At 54.8% G+C, this 6,491-nt stretch overlaps 1 long non-coding RNA gene across 1 annotated transcript; it reads right to left on the bottom strand.

Annotated features, from left to right (window-relative positions):
- Nucleotides 1-46: 46 nt before the first annotated feature.
- On the bottom strand, nucleotides 47-1,405 carry LOC120394702. The gene is made up of 3 exons (XR_005592376.1): nucleotides 1,127-1,405; nucleotides 632-751; nucleotides 47-150 (listed from the first exon to the last, which is right to left on the bottom strand). It is a non-coding gene; the product is annotated as an uncharacterized LOC120394702 (long non-coding RNA).
- Between the last annotated feature and the right edge of the window lie 5,086 nt (nucleotides 1,406-6,491).

The raw sequence follows: 6,491 nt of genomic DNA on the forward strand, positions 1-6,491 counted from the left end.
ACACTTATCTCATTGAGAGTGGCGACTGTTCCACTCCCAGTAGGACGGCTTTTCCTTGGCATCAGTAGTTCTTGAGGTCCCATCGCTCTCGCTCACTTTCCATGACATGAAGGCAGTAGACTCTGACACGTGACTTCTTTTCCCTTGGTACTAAACCCAGCACAAGAGGAAAAAACAAGTAAGTTACCATCTCAGTGGGCAATGTTGGGGAGGCTCTACTTTTCACCTCTCCCACACAGTGAGGCTCTGCCCTGAACCCTCATCCCATCACACCTTTAGGACTACAAGTAGAAAGCAACTCTTGGAATGACACCTTAAAACAGTCACTCTGCACAGCACACTCTGGTCACACACACCACACCTGTGGGGAAAAGCATGTTTTTGGCTTGTAACTTATTGTTTCTTGTAGCTTGTTGCTTCCAGCAAGCAGAGGCAAAGGGGAGCGAGAGTCAGGGGTGCACAGCAGGACCATCACAGTCCCAGACTGTAGACGCCAGGAGAGATCTAGGGACTCTGGTTCCTTCGAGCCTTAATCACACAGAGCCCCATAGACAACGAGGAAGCAAACAGAGTGTGAAGAAAATTGCAGTGAGTACAGATGAGGAATTCCAAGCCCTGACCTCTTACTCACAGGCAGTTATGTGGGAGGCAGAAAGCTGAGGACTGTTGATCTCCACTTAAGAGGATTTCCAGGCGGCTCAGGTCTACTTCTGCCAATTTCTCCTCCGGCTGCTGCTCCTGGATGATTCCTCTGCGAACGCAGTAAGTAACCCAAGAAAAAGCCATCACTACACAAAATGCAACTGGTGCATGAAATCTTGCCCTCATCCCTACCTCCCTGTCCCACGCCATCCACATCAGCCCCACTAGAGCAGAGACTCCGTCAACACCCACAGTCACCGCTGCACTCTAGTGCCCACCACCCTGTGTGATTTTGGTCCCCTCCTACTTGTTCATCGCTCCCAAGACCTAGTCTGTGGGGACGCACAGCTACCACACCTACCCATGTCCTACGAAAGGAGACAGGACAAGGAGAGGCAAGGACAGAGACAGACAGAGAGTGTGTTGGCCAACACATTAGAGGAGAGAGAGAGAGAAAAACGTGGGAGGAAGTCAAGAAACTCACCAGCTGGAGTCATCCCCCTGGATCCAACCTTCTGCTGCAGAGAACACACTGCTTGTGGACAGAGAAATGACCAGCCCCTGAAAATGGGGACCTTGTCTCCCTCATAACTACAGCTATTCAGGTACCTTTTCCTACAAATTCAGCCCCAGCTAACGACAAGTCCTGGCCTGGAGGCAGGTGGACCGTTACAAGAGTCCTCACGAAACCAGACACTTCTCACTGATGGTGACATCTGCTCCACTCCTAGCTTCATGGCATCTGCATAGCCTGGAATCAACAACGCTCACTGTCTCACGGCTCTTGGGCGCCTTCCATCTCACAGTTGGGGTGGGCTCTTACCCTTCACTTCTTTCTCTGTGGTACTAAGCACAACACAAGAGGGAAAAACAGAACTTATCATCAGAATCTGCAGTGTTGTGTAGGTTCTTCTTCTCCCATCTCCCATTACACCTTTATAGATACAATTAAAAAGCACGCAACGCACACTCAGCCTGTGGAGCTCCTGGCCAGAGACTGCTGTGAAAGCCAAGACTATAATGGGGTTCAAGTAAGAACTAGGTACAGTAACTCCTCACTTAACGTTCTCGTTATGTTTTTGAAAAATGCGACTTTAAGTGAAACAATGTTAAGCAAGTCCAATTTCCCCATAAGAATGAATGTAAATGGGGGGTTACGCTGCAGGGAATTATTTTTTGCCATACAGGACAGTACTATAGTTGGGGAGTGCCCCCGCCTTACCCAACACGGGCACAGCCCACTGGCACTGGCGACAATGAGGCAGGCAAGGAGGCTGAAGGTGCTGTAGGCTAGCAGAAGCACGTTGCACAGGAGCAGCGGCAGCTTCCCCTCCCTGCAAGCACCAGGGTCGGGGGCCTCAACCCTCGGCCGCCCACGCCGCCTCTTCCCCCAAGCCCCCACCCTTAACCTGCCTCTTCTTCCCCCCTCCTTCCCCTTTACTTCATACACCACGTCCTCGCTCCTGCCCGCAGCCATCAGTTGGCTTGCGGCATTTGGAATCAGGGGAGGGAGGGGGAGCCTGCACAATGAGTCTTCACTCCCCGTCCCCGGACACCACAAGCCAGCTGATTGCCACAGGCAGGAGGCCGTGGGGGAAAGGCACTGATCCGCGGGGTCTGCTGGTGGACGGGAAGTGCTGGGGTGGGGGGGCATAGGAGAGCTGATGGGGGGCTACCGACTGTGGACAAAGCAGGCAGCCAAACACCGTTATAGCGAAGCATTGCACAACTTTAAATACAGCATGTTCTGTAACTGACCAGGGACCTAAGATTGAAACAATGTTAAGCGAGAGGATGTTAAGTGGAGAGTTAAAGTCAATTCATGGAGGATGAGTCCATCAACGGCTATGAGTCAGGATGAGCAGGGATTGTGTCCCTGGCCTCTGTTTGCCAGGAGCTGGGAATGGGTGACAGTGGATGGATCACTTGGTAATTCCCTGATCTGTTCATTCCTTCTGGGGCACCTGACATTAGCCACTGTCGGTAGACAGCATACTAGGCTAGATGGACCTTTGATCTGACCCAGTCTGGCCATTCTTACGTTCATATGTTAAGCAGCCTGTTGCACCTGCATCCAAGACAGTCACTGAGCAGAGGAGACTGTTGTCCCTTCCCTTGGTCGTAATCCCACAGATCCCCATGGCCAACAAGGAGGCTCACGGCCTCTGAAGAAAACTTGAGTGGTACGGATGAGGGATAGAGGCCATAATTGTTCACTCACAGCCAGTCATGGAGAAGGCAGAAAGCTGAGGACTCTTCATCTCTGCTTACAAGGATGTCCAGGCTGCTCAGGTTCACTTCTTCCAGTTTCTCCTCCGGCTCCAGCTCCTGGACAATTCCTCTGCAAACTAATAAAGACAAGCAGGAACTATCACTACACAGAGCTCTATTAACACCCTCATCCCTGCCTCCCTCTCCCATCCCATCTCCAGCCGCCCCAGTCGAGGAACAGAGACTGAGCCCACACTATCAGTCACCGCTCCACTCTACAATCCACTGCTCCCCACGGGTTTCGTCCCCTAGCTCGCCTGCCCATGTGCTATGAAGGGTGCGTGTTGGGCAGGAAGGAGAGAGAAGGGCTGAGGGGCCCCATGGGTGGAGGGAGGAATGGGGGTGCAGATTGGGGAATGTTGGACAAAGGAGAAAAGGGCACTGGGCGTCCCACAGATCTAGGGACAGAGTGGGGTGCAGGTTGCGGTGGGAGGGAGGAAAAAAGGGGACTGAGGGGCCCAATGGATGGGGGAATGAACTGGGGGGGGCTGTTGGGGAGGAAGGGGCGCTCAGCAGTCCCTACAGGTGGAGGCATGGATGGAGGCGCAGGTTGTGGTGAGCTGGGAGGATGTTGGAGAGAGATGGGATCTGAGGAGTCCCTTGAATGGAGGAATGAACTGGGGGATACAGGCGTGTAGGTTGGGGACAGTTGTTGCAGGCTCAGGGGTGTTGGGGAGGGAGAAGGGGGCGGAAGGGGCTATGGGAGAAGGCCTGTATGGGGGACAATAAGGATGGGGTGCAGGTTGGGGTGGCCTAGGAGGTGTTGGAGGGAGAAGAAAGGACTGAGGGGCCCAACGGATGGGGGGATAGACGGGCGTGGGCTGGTTTCGGCTAGAGGAATGGGCGTTCAGATTGGAGAAGGCTGCAGGCATAGGGGGCGGGGTGGGTGGGTTGGGGACTGGGGAAGCAGGTTGGGGATGGTTGGGGCGGGCTGGGGGTTAAAGGGGGGGGACGAGGAAAGTCAGGGCGGGCTGGGGGGTGCGGAAGGGAAGAGGAAGGTTGTGGGGGGCTGAGGGGGCTTAGAGAATGTCACAGGGCGCTGGGGGTGGGGAAGGTCACGGCGCACTAGGGATGCAGGGGGGCTGGGGGCACCAAGGGGGCTTGGGAAAGTCACAGTGTGCTGGGGGCACCGTGGTGGGAGGGAAGCTTGCGGCACACTGCAGATATGTGGGGAAGGTGGTGGCCCATGAGGAGTTGGGGAAGCTCACAGCAGTGCGGAGGCACGGGGAGGCATGAGGGGTTGGGGAAGGTTGCAGGGCTGTGGCTGCCTGGGGGAGGAAAGGCACGCTGGGAGGGTGGGGGCGTGGCTGGGTGAGGGAAGCTGTGGGGATGGGGGCTGTGGTTAGGTAGGGGAGGAAAGGTGCGTTGGGGTGCCGGGGAGGTGGGAACCCGTGGGGAGAAAGACACGCTGTGGGGCTGTGGCTGGGTGAGGGAAGCGGTGGAGATGGGGGCTGTGGCTGGGCGGGGAGGAAAGGCGCGCTGGGGAGGAAAGGCGCTGGGGAGGAAAGGCGCTGGGGGTGATGGGGGTGCTGGGGGCACCGTGGGGTCCGTCAGGGAGGGAACCTTGTGGCACACTGAAGGTGTGTGGGAAGGGTGTGGCCCATGAGGAGCTGGGGAAGCTCACAGCAGTGTGGGGGCACAGGGAGATGGGGTTGGGGAAGGTCGCAGGGGCTGTGGGAGTCTGGGGAAGGAAAGGTTCGCTAGGAGGGTGGGGGCTGGGGCTGGGTGAGGGAAGCGGTGGGGATGGGGGAGGCTGTGGCTAGGGCAAGCGGGAGGAGAGGCGTGCTGGGAGTGCCAGGGGAAGGTGGGGTAGGGAGGGGGCTGTGGGAGCCCGTGGGGAGGAAAGACACGCCGGGGGCTGTGGCTGGGTGAGGGGTGCTGGGGAAGAAAGGCGCTGGGAGGAGGCGGGGCTGTGGGAGCCCGGGGGAGGAACGGCACGCCAGGGGCTGTGGCTGGGTGAGGGATGCTGTGGGAAGAAAGGCGCTGGGAGGAGGCGGGGCTGTGGGAGCCCGTGGGGAGGAAAGATGCGCCGGGGGCTGTGGGTGGGTGAGGGAAGCGCTGGAGGTGGGGGCTGTGGCTGGAGGGTTATGGGGTGCCGGGGAGAGGTGGAGAGGGGCTGTGGCTAGGCGAGGGGAGGAGAGGCGCTGGGGTGCCGGGGAGGAAAGAGGCGATGTGGGAGCCCGTGGAGGGAAGGAAAGACGCGCCGGGGCTGTGGCTGGGTGAGGGGTGCTGGGGGAAGAAAGGCGCTGGGAGGAGGCGGGGGAGGCTGTGGGAGCCCGTGGGGGGGAGGAAAGACACGCCGGGGGGGGGCTGTGGCTGGGTGAGGGATGCTGTGGGGGAAGAAAGGCGCTGGGGGAGGCGGGGGGGCTGTGGGAGCCCGTGGTGGGGAGGAAAGATGCGCCGGGGTGACTTGGAGAAAGTGGTTCTGGTCACCTTCCACAGTGGCTACATCTTCATCCAGACAGATAAAACCATCTTCACACCTGGATCTACGGGTACTGCCTTCTTCTGACCCCTTTTGAACATTGGGTGCACTGACTTCATTTTAGAGCTACAGCAGGGCTGCAGGTTGCATATTGTGGAGATTATTGTCTCTCTCATCTTCTGGTTTTAATTCTTCCGTATTTCATTGGTGACTTCTTAAGTCCCCATCCCCAGGAGTATGTTACCATTCATTGATACTTGACCATTTGAAGTACTCTCCATGCAAGGGAACTGTCGTATCTTAACATCTGATCATCCGCTGCCTTGCACCTTGGGTCATCAGTCACACCTGTGCAAATAAGACCTAAATTGCTCCCAAAACAGAACTCTCCACTCATGCCAGAGGTAGCATTTTACTCCACTCTGCCCTGGGGTAAATGATAACACAAGTAGAGCTGCATGAAATTTTTCAGACAAATAGTTTATGCTCCAAAAACATCAGTTTTGGGTTGACCAAAACTGTTCACAAATTCAGGTTGATTTTGGAGAATAGTTTTGACTGAAAAAAAGATGATTTTTTTTAAGTCAAAATGATTCATTTTGACATTTTTGAAATACAACATTTTGATGTTTTGTTTGGAAATGATGTTCCATTTAGAAATTCAGCTAAATTTGCTTTTAAGTAAAAACCACCAGAAAACTCAACAAAATAAAATGTTTTGTTTGACCCGAAACAAAATGTTTACCAGTCATAATACACTTCATGCAAGGGCATTGCCTTATCATAATAGATCATCATTTTGTTTTGGCAAGAAAAACCAAACACACTTCCGTTTTGTGTTGACCCGGAACAAAAATTTGGGGGGATTTTTCAGTTTGGCCTCTGAACCAAAAAAAAAAAAATCATTCACTCAACTCTGGACACAAGGTACAAAACATTAGTGAATGATGCCTCAAGACTTTTCCATTGAGTCTTCAGAGCTTTCGAGTTGATCCAGAGTGTGGGTTTCGTCCGAGGGGACAACCACTGAGGGGAGGAAATCCGCCAATAAGCGCAGGACCTACTAAAGGAGAGAAGGAACTTTGTCACAACTGGTGTCAGGAGTGGGATCTTTGGTGTGCACAGCGCGGCGGAAGAAGGAGGGTGATTTAAA

The sequence above is a fragment of the Mauremys reevesii genome, unplaced genomic scaffold (assembly GCF_016161935.1).
Source record: "Mauremys reevesii isolate NIE-2019 unplaced genomic scaffold, ASM1616193v1 Contig74, whole genome shotgun sequence".
Lineage (NCBI taxonomy): Eukaryota > Metazoa > Chordata > Testudines > Geoemydidae > Mauremys > Mauremys reevesii.